The 14,780-nt window shown below is 49.2% G+C and overlaps 1 protein-coding gene across 1 annotated transcript in view; it reads right to left on the minus strand.

The window, feature by feature from the left end:
- LOC139048907 (uncharacterized) overlaps positions 1–14,780 on the minus strand; it is a 100,201-nt gene that overhangs the window by 84,118 nt on the left and 1,303 nt on the right. The gene's annotated exons all lie outside the window — the stretch shown is intronic.

Raw genomic sequence — 14,780 nt, forward strand, 5'->3', positions numbered from 1 at the left:
GACCAGCAGGCCCGGGCTCGGTCCGGCTCGGCTACGGCTGTCTCGCTCGAGCAAGCCGCGAAGGTCTCGGAGACCTCCCCGGCGCCGAGCTTCCGCCTGCGTCTAGGTGGGCGTCGTGGTGGCTCTACGCGGGGGCGTCGTGCATCCCCGAGACGATCTGAACGTGTGTGTGTGGGGGGGGGGGAGGCACCCTTGGGATGATGGTGGCGTCTCGTTCGTATATACGAGGCCCGGCGCGTAACAAGGGGGAAGCTCTCGGCGCGCGTCTTGTTTCTCTTCCGCGACGCGCTGAGACCACCTTTCAGACGTGGCCTACATAATACCTGGTCGAGGGGCCCCGGTTGATGTTGCGTAGCGGAAAACGCAGAAGAGGGCTGCGCACGGGGCAACGCTGCGCGGGCTTTGGTGTTGCGACGTTGCACCACCCAGTGGTGGTGGTGCGACGTTGCAGTGAAGAAAAACAAAAGGCACGCTGTCTTACGAAATGTGCCGTCTGTTGATTGTCTAATTAATTGACTGATTGATTGACTGTATGCCTAATTAGGGGGACGATTGATTTTTAAGTTTACTACCCGAGTGACTCACTGAGTTATCGATCGATTAAGAGACTCGCCGAGTGATTAACTGATTCCGCGGTTGATTGACCGAGTTATTGACCGTCTGCCGGCCTGACTGTGTGCCTGTTTAAGTGATTGTTTGACTGAATGTCTGGCGGATTAGCTGGCTAATTGATGGGCCGTTTGATTTATTTACTGATTTGTGGATTGGCGGTTTGACTGACTGACTAGGCGATTGATGGAATCAGTAGCGGGCAGAATAATTAATTGATTTCATGATTGGTTCACTGATTGATAGATTGGCTGATTAAGAATCTGCCTGAATGATTGCTTTACTAACTGACTGACTGACTGAATAAAAATCCCAAAAGCAACGGACGGGCTGTTAGTGACACCGCAGTGGTGGGGCTCCGCAATAACTTCGACCACCGGAAAGAATTTAACGTGCACCGAAAGCACGATGTCAAAGCGTGGTCGCATTCCGCATCTGGTGTGGCTGCCGCAGCGTGAATCCATACCACGACCTCGTGATTAGCAGCGACATCGCATGAACAACTGTAACAGATCGCCGATCGCACGTAGTCTCTCTGTTGACCTCTGAGGCCTATAGCTCACCATGCGTGCTGACCACACCGTGTTTCCCTCATTGAAGATCTGTCTCCTGTAGAACGCGCTGCCTTCTGTGGGTACATATGGTCTATGCATTCTTTGAAATCATATGGGGCCGCTATGAAGACTGTTTCCTTCGGTGCATCGTGGCTGACAAATGTTCGTAGGGGCACACGTGGTCTACACATAGTTTACAATCATTTGGGGCCGTATTCAAGTCTATTTCCTTCACTGCGTCGTGGTCGATAAATGTTTGGAACGTCTATAGAGGAAGGCCGGAGTCATGAGTCGAAGAAATGTGCGAGACCATATTAGTCTTCTAAACGCACACACACACACACACACACACACACACACACACACACACACACACACACAAAGAAAAAATAAAGAAAAAAGTATATACGCGTTCCATATAACATCTGCACAAACTCTTATGAGGATTTCCGAAAGACTTTACCGCTCCAATAATGAAGACTGTGTTTCTTCGTGAACTGCCTTAAGGGCAGAAAATGAAAAGAACTGTCGAGACTTTCCAAGAAACAAGGTAAGCATGCGTTACGTCAAGTAGCACTTATGGCGCCCACGTTGAACTCTTACGCATTTCTGCTCGCGGTAATGACTATTTAGAACCAGTCCGGATGAAGCGTTACGGATGGTTGGCTTCAGTATAACAATAAGTGGAAAAATAGAAACTCTATATTTTCTGTTTATCCGAGGGGCCGGATCTTCTAAGAAGTCCACGAAGCAGACAGCGAAAGAAAAAAAATCACTGGTGATTTAGGGGTAAATGCGAAAGAGAAATGCTTCAGCATTACGTCACCCCTCCTTGAGGTCTCTGTGATATAAAACCGCGATCAAAGTGTTCAGGAGCTCACTGGACACACCTCCTGCCTCTCTCTTTCGCTCTCTCTCTTGCTTTATACATACATACATACATACATACATACATACATACATACATACATACATACATACATACATACATACATACATACATACATACATACATACATACATACATACATACATACATACATACATACATACGCTCTTCTAAACTCTCCCATCCCCTCTTTAGCTCTACCACGTGACCGGCTTCCTGCACTTCACGCGCACACACACAAACACACACACGCGCGCGCGCACGCACACACACACACACGCACACACACACACACGCACACACACACACACACACACACACGCGCGCACGCACACACACACACACACACACACACACACACACACTTTTTTCTTACTCTGGCGCTCCTAATGCCAATGCTATAAAAATAAATCAAAAAGAAAAACTTGCTATTGCCTGACAGGCAAACTCGTGGAATCTCCAAGGTACGCACATTTAAGGACACTTGCCATTGATGAAGGCTTCATCTTGGCAACTTTGCGCGCCGGTAATTCGTAATTGGTAATGCTTCCTCCTAATTAGGTGACACTCGCTTCGCGCTTGTATTAAAGAATCTTCGAAGGACGTTTTCTTACGGGTCAACAAAGGCTGTAACACCACTGACCCTGCCACTTCAGTGTTATCTTCTACGTAAAGTAAAACCTCTTGAAAGCTTATCTTATTTTAGAGATGCATCCTTTCTATTAACGAATGCCGAAAGGATTGGCACGAGGAATGTCAAGTAGTTTATACTTAGTTCAGGAACGGTATTTGGCCATACGGTGTCATCTCCCGAATTGACACAGGGTGTTGGAACGTCAAAACATGCGACGAGGTTCTGACCCACGTGAACAGCTGTCATCAGTTCAGAAATCAACGAATACGCTGCCAACAACTTAGCAGGGTGGGGTGAAGCTATATACGAGGGATTCGATCTTCGAATGCGCGTATTTTTCTAGTCGTCTTTATGTACTTCGGAAACATATTTGGCGATACCGTGTCAACTCCCGAATTAGACAGGGCGCTGCAATCGCAAATATGCGACGAGTCCTCCTCTTCCTCCTTGAAGACATGTCAACAGCTGAAAATTGAAAAAAAAAGAAAAAAGAAAAGAGACGCTGGCTAAGCGATTCAACGGGGAACTTTTTCCGCGAGAGATCGAATCATCGAATGCGTGTGCTTGGAGCGACATTTTTTTGTGAGCGTCGCGCTTAAAAGCGTTCCAGGAGAAAGGGCGCCGTCTCACACGCGTATACGCAGAGGCTATTGCAAGCGTCGCAGCGGGCCATCGCAGCGAGCCTTTCGAACGGCGACGTCGCGAAACCGCAATTCCCCGATGGCTCGCTGCCATCGAAGCGCGGCCTCCGCCCAAAACCGTTATGCCACTCGCCGGCCGGCAAATTGTGTCGAGGGAAAATGCGCCGGCCCCGCCGGCAGGCCGGACGTGTGCGACCGGAGACAGCTACAGGAACGCTTCGAACCGTTCTGTAATGACGCATTCTCGTTCTTTTTCCTCGTTGAGCACAGAAGGACTCTCTCTCTCTCTCCGTGCTGTGAGAGCCGGTTTTAGTTCGTTTCTCGGGATCGAGAGCGCGCGCATGCGGTCCGAGTTGTTAAGATCGGCAAAAAGAAAGAAATGCTGTGGTCGAAAGTCCCTCGATGTGTAGCGCTCTCGTAAGTCAGCTTGGAAACAAGACGAAGGGAAAAAAAATAGAGAGAAGAAACGGAGAAAAGGACTTTGTCAAGGATGAAAAAAGTACACAAAGTGAATGCAGAAGTGCAATGGAGGTTCGATGCCGGCTCTGCGTATGTACAGGCAGGGTCAGAAGTTTACGGGACAAAGGTTCGATAAAAAGAAAAGTCGAATCTCTGCCCAGTTTTAGCTCGTAACCAATAAAACAGTAGAACGCTGCTTTGCTTGCGTACACTGTTACACGTAACACACGTGAAATGAAGGCTGAGTGCCCGAGGTTCAGGAAATATTCCGTTTCTTTCTTTTTTTTTCTCCCCAGATGCCCCATTTCATATCATTTTGAGCCTGCCTGTACAGTGAAAGCTGGTTATAACGAATCAGACTTATGCGCCAGGAAATGTAGTTCGATACGTCGGGCAATTCGATAGGTCCAAACTCGTCTGTGCCGTACGCGAACGACATCTCCGTGACGTGTTATTCGTTATATGCGGAGTTGTTATCTCCACTGGAGAGTGATGTCTCCAATAGAGAATAGACTCGAGTAAAAAAAAAAAAATCCATTTGCCGAAGACGAAAACTACCCTTCGTACAAGGCAGCAGTTATTGCCTCTGCCTTGAACATGTTTCTCAGCGTCACTAAGATTGGTGTTCTCGATGCACGAGATTGCATAGTTTCAAGAAATGTATCAAGAAAAAATGAACTGAATAGATCACATAAACCCAAGCCAAATCAACTATCCGGGCTCCAGCCCATTTCCGTTCGCAGTTTTATTACCTCGGGTTAGATATAGTCAGTGTCTAGCTCGTTGTGAAGGGCGTGAACTTAGGTGGGTATCCGTCAGCAAGCTTCGCGCGTGTTCTCTATACAGAATAATTCGTTATATCCGGGTTTGTTACATGTGGGCTTGACTTAACGTTACATGGCGACAGCGTAAGAATTCAGTGCGAGCACGGCCACAAAAATCCACACTGCATCTGTCATTCCTGACTTCGCAATGGAAACATTAATTTCCCAGGGAAGCCGATATTGAAAGAAGTTCGACTCCACCCCATTTCGTCACCGAAGATGAGAAAGAGAGAGAGAGAGAGAAAGCAAGGACAGGAAAGGCAGGGAGATCAATCAGAAGAGCATCCGGTTTGCTACCCTACACTGGGGGTGGGGCAAAGGGGAATAGAAATAGGAGAAAGGGAGAGAGTGAGCACTGAGTGCGTGTGGGAGGGACACTATGCACAGGGACACTACAAACGGTCTCGTAAGCCGGTGCACTTCAAGTGTTGCACTAATGCACGATTCGCTTTTCGTGCCAGTGACGGGTGTGGCCACGGTCCGAGTATCTTTGACTCGGTGAACGGTCTTAAGTCCGCTCGGTGTAAAGTTTCCCGCAGGGAGAGGCGTTGTACATGGCAGCGGGGGCAGGTGCACAATAGGTGCTCCATGTCCTTCTCGCACCCACAGGAATCGCACATCGGACTCTCGGCCATTCCCAAACGAACCGAAGATGACGTCACCGAAGAAGTGACTGGCTGGCGCGCTTGTGTGCCAACCTTCTAGGAATTGGACGACGGTGCATTTGCCGCTCCATTCTTGGGTCGTCGCCCTTAAACTGAGTTCCGTGCGCTTAATTTCGCCGTCCGAATAGACTGAAAACGATCTCCTCAAATGTCGGACGGTATAACTGCGCGCAATATGCCCTTCGTAATTTCTCGCGGAGAGAATTGCAAGCTAACGACATTTTGATGGTTTCATCTCGCGTTCCAGTCGCAATGTAGCTTCCATTACGAACCCGTCGTTTTGTTCTCGAGGCTAATGCGCAAATCGATGCTACTGCACCACGGACTCGTCATGCTCTATGAGATAATTGCAGATCGTACTTTTCAGAAATTATTTTACTGCTTTGTAACGTTGACTCTTGGAGATGATTCAACAAGCAGTGTTTTAGGAAGGATAAAGCGTATTCCTCACCTCTTCCTTTTTCTTGTGTTTTTTTTCTTTTCACAATGTGATTTTGCCTGTGAAAGGTTAGACACATCCTAATTCGACGCTGACGTCGATGACGACATGCTGCATTGTCAGTTTGAGACCGAAATACCGAATGGGGCTGGCGATAAGCTAAAGACAACTGGCAAAAGGGACGTGTAAGCTGAATGACCAATTGAGCAACGGTGAAAACGACGTTTCGGCGAGTGCACTATAAGAATCACACACATCGCCGCGATCAACTGAAACACTGGGGCCTTTTTTTTTCGAGTTAGTTGAATTGGAACAGATTGTCTTCCGAAGGCTGTCTGGTTACAGCCCGACATCATGTTGTGATACTGAAGGAAGACCGTCGCTTTATTGGTTAGGTTAGGTTAGGTTAGGTCACAAAAATAACGCGAATGTTATACCGCGGCTATACTGTTATGCCTCTATGACTGTTTTTCTTTCTTGAAGTATCTCACTTGGAAATAGTTGTAATAAAAAGTTGTAAGTACACGCTTTCGCACAATCATCGTTTTTGGCTGAAATGCGGGTGGTAAGCATCCCGATAGTTGCACGTCAGTGGTCCTGTCAGGATTGGGGGCTCAATCCCATCGTCCGTGGTCCTTTGCCAAGATTGGAGTACGGCATGAATTCGAAGGTAGCTGGCCCATGCCGTCGTCCAACTTATTTACGCTGAGTTCGTTGATGAAGTGAAGAACTGCTTCTCATCGAGAACGAGGAAAAAGGGGTTTATTTACAGAAATTAACTCAGTCTAACATGACTGCTTGAGAAAAAGAGTATTAGTCCAACAGGACTGCATGAGAGAAGTGACTCAGTCTAACATGACTGCTCAAGAGAAGTGAACCAGTCTAACATGACTGCTCAAGAGAAGTGCGTCCAACATTCGCACAACCACAGTTTTTATACACTCGATCCGCCGGTCCTACGACGCGGCGGCTGTTCGTTTACACATCACCAACTCGCAGCTGCTCTGAAGACCAGTTTACAGACACAAAGGCACACACATTCTGAAGCCCAAGCGACGGCGTTGAAGGTGGTGCCGTTCCGGAAAATCGACGCCGCTCGAGGGTCGCTCGTTGTTTTGCAACATGCAGAACCGTGAGAGCGCAAAAATAAGACGCTCCCGCGGTAGCTTCTTCAGGCGTGTCAGATCAGCTCCGCGTTGAGGAACTCTGGAATCATTGTCCCCACACCAAACTCGTCCCGTCACAATGTCGAAGGGGCTGGAGGAAGGCGGCGGATTCCAGCGCAAAGGTCGCTTCTTTGAACGCCTCGCAGCTGCAGCGACGGAGAGGGGGAGGTGCGCGTCTTGCACCCCTTGTCGTAATCGGGTGGCAAGGTGGCAATCTTGTTGCGCAACTCGCCGTTCTTTACAGCGCCTCCATGGCCCGAAAAGTCTCGACTGTCTAGCGCTGACAACCGCTAGGCAGGAAGAGAACGGCTGCTGGTCAGGGGGGGATTGATGTCTTGGCTCGCAGCGACCACTTGTGCATTGATGTCACCGCCCCAAAACATCCAACAAGGACAGGCAACTGCAAAATGAACCCCACAACACGGCTCTGCGCCGAGATGACGTGCATTGGCTCTCACTTTAGACTCGCTAGGCTTCAAAAAAAACAACAACGACATAAGTGCAGAAACAAAAAAAAAATGCTGCATTTCACTATGCCAATTTCTGAAGCAAATTCCTGCTGACAAATTCAGCAATCATGGAGGGAATCCTGCTAAATGAGAGGGGATCTTCTTCGCTTAATAAAATTAACACTAGTAACCCTAAAATTTAGGCGGGACCCTCAAACGCAGAATTCAAATTAGCCTGCTCAAACCATCCGCATTGCTATGCAACTTTCCCTTCTTATATCTAACGGAGAAGTTGTACTCTTGGAGAGTGAGGCTCCATCGGAGCAAGCGGCCGTTTTTGTGTGACATTTGATTGAGCCACGTCAGAGGACAGTGGTCGGTCTCGAAGATGAACTTCGCTCCGTACAAATAACACGACAACTTCTGGGCGGCCCAAACCAAACAAGCGCATTCCTTCTCTGAAGCGCTGTAGGCTTCCTCTCTTACATTTAGTTTACGGCTGGCGTAGAGGATAGGATGCTCCTCGTCATCGTCGCCGACTTGACTAAGTACCACGCCCATACCTCTGTCGCTTGCGTCGCATTGAACTATGAATTCCTTTGTGTAGTCTGGCGCGCGAAGCACAGGGCGAGAAACCAATAGCGTTTTCAAACTTTGAAAAGCGTTCTCTTTGTCCTTATCCCAGTGTACGTTACTCGGTGCTCCCTTTCGGAGGGCGTCTGTTAATGGACTTGCCAATTGTGAGTAATTCGGAATGTACCGTTGATAGTACCCCACAAGTCCCAAAAATGAACGAAGGTCCGTTTTCGGGCGCGGCTGAGAAAATTCTCCAATCGTAGCTATTTTCAGCTCAGCCGGCCGTCTCATGTCCTGACCGACAACATGGCCCAGATAAGTAACCTGCGAACAACCAAACCTACACTTTTCCGCTTTCATCGTTAAGTCAACTTTAAACGTACGAAGCCTCGCATTCTTCTCGTAATAGACTTTGGCGTTCATTTGAGCTATTGCCATGTTCTTTCCGACTAGTTCTTGGTTTGCGCTCAGCCGTTCCAGTAAATTTAGCACGTATTCAACCGCTGTCGGAATCTCCCCTCTTTCTTCCCACATCTCTCTTAACATTCTCAGGGGAGAACGGAGTGTCCTCCCATACACTAGTTCTGCTGGTGAGAACCCTGTCGCTTCATGTGGAACCGTTCGCAAAGCAAACAAAGTTGCCGGCAGACAGTTCTCCCAGTCCTCCTTGTGCTCGTAACAGAGCGCACGCAAAACTCGCTTAAGCACCGAATGCCACCTCTCTACACTGTTTGACTGAGGGTGATAGACAGAACTGTGTATTAACTTTACCCCGCACTTTTGCAAGAATGTGGAAGTCAGTGCGCTCGTGAATACTGACCCTTGATCTGCCTGAATTTCGGCTGGAAACCCAACTCGTGCAAACACTGTCAAAAGCGCGTCTACTACTTCAGTGGAGCTGAGCTCTTTCAAAGGGATTGCTTCTGGAAACTTGGTAGCCGGACACAGCATGGTAAACAAGTACCTGTAGCCTGATTTTGTTTTTGGAAGAGGCCCTACCGTGTCTATTACAAGCCGTCTGAAAGGCTCTGTTATTAAGGGCACTACCTTCAGTGGAGCTTTCCAAGTCTCTCCTGGTTTACCAGAACGCTGGCAGGCGTCGCATGATCTTACAAAGTTTTCTACATCTTTGAAACAGCCAGGCCAGTAGTATTCCATAAGCAATCTTTCCTTTGATTTGTTTATGCCTAGGTGGCCGGACCACCCATTTCCATGACAAAGACTCAAAAGGTCCTCCCTATACTTAGTAGGTATGACTAACTGATCTACAATCTTACCCTTTCGATCTCTGTAATGCCGATACAACAATCCTCCTCTCTCATGTATCGTTACGTTGCGCCTAGCAATGCCTTCTTTAGCTGTGTCACGTAATTTAGCTAAGCTCTCATCATTCTTTTGCTCGGCTGCCAGTGACTCTCTATCCACGCGTAAGAGTTGATCAAAGTTCTTTGAGGCCGGTGATAACAACGACCCTGTCTCGCTTGTGAGCGCGTCTGCTTGCTCTTCCTGCAGGCTAGAACTCTGACACTCTAGTGCTACGCTCTCATTGAGCTGGTCAACTGGCAGGCTCTCCTCAACTGATCTTTTGTCCCTCGGGCCTAGCTCGGATTCGGGTATTGAAGCTATCCCCTTTTCTGCTTCAGCTGTAGGAGCTTGAGCATTTTCAGCCGAAAGCGCCGCGATCTTACGAGCTTGGCCTCTGGTCAATGCCTGTACTATGCCCTCTCCCAGTTTGAGCCCTCTGTCACGCAGTAACTGATTCGAACGATTCGAAAAGATGTAGGGATACTGCAGTGACAAAAATTTGGAAACTGCAGCCTCAGTCTCTAGCTCCCCGAATGGTCCACTGATTTTGACTTTGGCCATGGGCAGACACACGCTGTGTTCTTCTACAACCTGTTTTATCCATGCTACTTCTCCGGTGAAGTCCTCTACCATCACGTAAGACGGATGGACAATGTCCAGCGTGGCGGCACTGTCTCTTAGCACTCGGCATGGTTTTCCATTAACTTGCAGGTTGTGGAGATACGGACTTAAAAGTTCCATATTCTCATCTTTTTCCTCCACGTAGGAAAAAACTACGCTAGGCTTCTCGCAGTTTACAGCTATATGTCCCAGTTTGTGGCATTTGTAACAGCGAATTGGTCTAACAGATTCGAATTTTCTTTTCTGTTCTTTTTGTGCGGTTTCTCCGTTAAGTTTCTCCTCGCTCTTTTCTGTGGGCTTTTCCGCCAGGTCTACAGGCTCTGATCGTCTAGTTTGCGCACCCTTTTTGAACGGAAATGGTTTCCGCGGTCCATTTCGACCGTCCCAGTTTCCCTCCTCGGCGTTCAACTTTCTACGGGTTGCGTACTCTTCGGCTAATTCAGCCGCCCTTTCCACAGTGTTTACATTACCTCTGTCTTGCACCCACAGTTTCACAGCTTGGGGGATGGTTTTGTAAAACTGCTCTAGACACATGCATTCAATGATCATGTCTCTGCTGTCGTACGCTTCCGCGCTTTTAAGCCACTCGACTAGGTTGGCCTTTAAGCTATATGCAAACTCCGGATAGCCCTCGCTATCTTTCTTGCCTGTGCTCCTAAACCTTTGCCGAAAAGCTTCGGCTGAAAGGCGGTATTTCTTCAGGAGACTAGCCTTAACTTTTGCATAATCATATGCATCCTGCGCACTCAATCTGGCGATTACTTCCGCCGCCTCACACGGCAACATAGACAGCAACCGCTGTGGCCATGTACTCGGGCCGAAGTTCATCTTCTCGCAAGTCCTTTCAAAATTGCTTAGGAACAAGCCTATGTCGGTCCCGACCTCAAATGGCTTTAATAGCCTGTCCATGCGGTACGATTCTGCCTCACTTGATCGTCCCAGAGCGCCTTCACTTCCTTGAGACATCTCCAAACGTTTGCTTTCAAGTTCGAGTTGCATTTTCCTTAACTGAAACTCGCGATCTTTATCGCGTTCCTCTCTCTCTTGCTTTTCTCTGTCCCTTTCTTCTCTTTCTCGGTCCCGTTCTTCTCTTTCTCTTTCCCGTTTCTCTCTCTTTTTGAGAAGTTCCATTCCCATTTCAATATCTTCCTCACTGGCCTGATTGGAAATTAGCTCCAATAATTCCGATTTGCGCATTTCCTTGCGTACATCTAGGCCCAGTTCCTCACCAACAATCAACAACTCGTCTCTCAGCAATGTCCTTAACTCCATGACTGCTGCTTTACTGCCTTGATTCTGCTCTCTAAATCTAGCTAGGAAAACACAACCTAGCTAACACACAACAATCTAGCTTCCCTACTGTTCTAAACAGAACAACCACAAAATGAAGCCTAGAGAGTCAAAGCAAAAACCAAGCACTCACCGCAGATACAGCACCATGTCGCAAAGTCCATCCCACCGCTGCCACCAGTTGTCAGGATTGGGGGCTCAATCCCATCGTCCGTGGTCCTTTGCCAAGATTGGAGTACGGCATGAATTCGAAGGTAGCTGGCCCATGCCGTCGTCCAACTTATTTACGCTGAGTTCGTTGATGAAGTGAAGAACTGCTTCTCATCGAGAACGAGGAAAAAGGGGTTTATTTACAGAAATTAACTCAGTCTAACATGACTGCTTGAGAAAAAGAGTATTAGTCCAACAGGACTGCATGAGAGAAGTGACTCAGTCTAACATGACTGCTCAAGAGAAGTGAACCAGTCTAACATGACTGCTCAAGAGAAGTGCGTCCAACATTCGCACAACCACAGTTTTTATACACTCGATCCGCCGGTCCTACGACGCGGCGGCTGTTCGTTTACACATCACCAACTCGCAGCTGCTCTGAAGACCAGTTTACAGACACAAAGGCACACACATTCTGAAGCCCAAGCGACGGCGTTGAAGGTGGTGCCGTTCCGGAAAATCGACGCCGCTCGAGGGTCGCTCGTTGTTTTGCAACATGCAGAACCGTGAGAGCGCAAAAATAAGACGCTCCCGCGGTAGCTTCTTCAGGCGTGTCAGATCAGCTCCGCGTTGAGGAACTCTGGAATCATTGTCCCCACACCAAACTCGTCCCGTCACAATGTCGAAGGGGCTGGAGGAAGGCGGCGGATTCCAGCGCAAAGGTCGCTTCTTTGAACGCCTCGCAGCTGCAGCGACGGAGAGGGGGAGGTGCGCGTCTTGCACCCCTTGTCGTAATCGGGTGGCAAGGTGGCAATCTTGTTGCGCAACTCGCCGTTCTTTACAGTCCTCAGATCTGGGGCGGTTGATAAGTGCACATTAGTGGCATAATCACGGCCGCGTCATAATAGACGCTGTGCCATTGTCTCTTTCTGCGAGTTTAGAGAACTGATAGACGAAGAAAGAAACCATGCTGCGCTAAAAAAAAAGCAAGTTTAGCTCGCGGTGTCGTCGACTTGACCAGCCCTGTTATTTTACTAGTAACCGAAAGGCATGTTGGTAGCCTTTCGGCGTTCCCCCCCCAAAAAAAAACATAGCGCAAGCCTCTGCTTAGTCATCGTGCACAAAACAGACGCAGCCCATCGTATAAGAATATTCATGATGACACTGCGCAATCTGATTACTAAAACCAACCGAGACACTGGCGAAACGTTGTTAATTCTTACAATTCAGTCACATGCGTCCGCTACGGTGTCAGTCCGACGTGTCATATAGCATTCTAAACCACTGCCCTTTTGATTAGACTGCGTTCAATTAGTGAACGGATGTTGGTGCATGTCAGCCGTGGTGCCCTCGTAGGGGCTGGCAGTTTGAACGCGGTGGCACGCTTTTTCTGCTTACGCCGTGTATGCGGTATAAGACGTCATTCGCGTACATCCCCTTAGCCACGAACTCTCTCGCGAAACCACACAACCGTCCAAATCGCCGCGAAGCACCGTCTTTTTCTTTCCCTGCCCGGCAGCACACACCCGGTTCTCCTCCTGCCCTCCAGACAGTGACGGCCTTCCCTGACCGCCTTAAAGAGAGAGAGAAAAAATGGCTGTGGCTTAGCTAAGGTTAAGCCCAGGATGCGAAGCATACTAGCCTTTATTTTAGTTGTTGAACCACTGTTTAGCCTGGTGAACTGCTGTTGCCTGGCTATATTTGGTTCGGCTAGACGAAGAAACAACTCATGCAGGCGAGCACACGAGATGAGACCCGGCTATGTAGCTATGCGACCGCAAGCGAGCGCACGAGTTGCGCCTCCGCTTTTGCAGCTGTTATGACGTCATATGGTAGCTACGCGGACGCGCGCGGCGCAGCAAGGAAGAGCGTGGTTGTGCGGCTAGTATGCTTCGCATAAAAAAATATTGTCAACTGCTCGAAGAAGCAAGAGTTGCAAGCTTTGTTTAGCTGGTCTACGGAGCTTCATCCACTCGTACCCGCTGGACTGTGTCTCGTCTACGGAGCTTCATCCACTCGTATCCGCTGGACTGTGTCCGTACCGCAATGTACACTCTTAAAATACGCTCCGTTCACGAAAAAGTCGCTGCCTTGTTATAGGCCACTGTCCTTGAAACAGTGGGTCGATTGAGCAAAAGAAAAATTGAAAGAAATAGAGTAAAAAATCAAGAAAGCCAAGCCAAGACCGCGTGAGTGCCATAACAGTCTTTCTTTAGCCCCGTCTACGCAACTGCGGCAGACGGGAACCCGCCGGACTGTGTCCTCCGACCACCGTCGCATGCAGCGTGCACCGACCGACCGACCGGCCCGTGGCGGCGGCGTTGGTTGTTGCGTAACGCTCGAACGAGACCGAAATGCTCGCCTCCTGACGTCACGGCCGATATAGCGCAAGGAAAAAAAAAAAGAAAGAGCTGACCGGCGAACGAAGAAGAAGCTACAGAACCGGCGAGCGGCCTAGCCGGCCGGCCGCTGTCTTCTTCGTCTTTATCGTCCCGCCTTTCTCCCATTCTCCCACCGAGCGCGCACCCCCCTTGGGCGCCGGTGACCTACTGCCTCGTAGCCCAAATATTTCGGCTTCGCCCCGCAGCCGCTGGTACACCGGTATGATGTGGATTTGAAGTTGGCAAGGTGGAGGGGGGGGGGGGGGGTCTGCACCGCCTGCCCGCCGCTTCGGCACATACTCTCATTTCGCCGTGGGGCCCTTCGTAGGGGGTGAAGGGTGGGGGGGGGGGGGAGCCAGGGCAAATGTAACTATACGCGCGTCCCGTCGCAGAATTCGCGGCGAACGACGGCTACGTGCTTGGCTACGGCTACGGGGTGTGGAGGATACGGCTAGCCGGCCGCAGAACGAGCGGCGCGCATTATGGCAGGTCGAGAATGCAACCGGTTCACCTGTTATATCTTATTCCAGCGTCACTTTCCTGGGCACTTTCCTAGGCAGCACCGAAGAAGGGACGTGGAGATAAGCGAGCGGGCGGAGTTGTGCTTCGAGTTTCTTTTTTTTTCTTTCTTTCTTCCTTTTCTCCCGTCTTATTTCGTATTCCAGCTCGCTCTGAAATCTGTGCTCTCCCTCGGAGCTTCAACTTTTACTCTCGTTGATTTCGATACTGCCCGCCCTGGTATGTCTTAGAAAGTCTATGCGATGTATTCCAGAAACTTCTCGTAGACGTGTCTGCCTTCATGTGGAATCGCTTTACTAGATGAACCGTACACAGTGTCTATTAACAGGGAAAAGTAGTCACCGGTCTCGTTTCTATAGATCTATTCACGATAACTAGGCTGATTAGCAGACCGCCGAACTGGTGTATGGCGGGAACGTGATTGACAACAGCAGACCCAGATAGTTGTGAACCATGCAGCTAACCACGAGAGACAATTGTTGACATTGCAGACAAAAGTCTGCAGACGTTCAGCGAAAGGAGCAAAGAATGTTCGTAAATGACGAACCGTTTGACCATACCTTACGCACGCACATGCTGACACGTCTTTCTCACGCTTCGTCATCGACG

The sequence above is a fragment of the Dermacentor albipictus genome, chromosome 8, assembly GCF_038994185.2.
Source record: "Dermacentor albipictus isolate Rhodes 1998 colony chromosome 8, USDA_Dalb.pri_finalv2, whole genome shotgun sequence".
NCBI classification, from domain to species: domain Eukaryota; kingdom Metazoa; phylum Arthropoda; class Arachnida; order Ixodida; family Ixodidae; genus Dermacentor; species Dermacentor albipictus.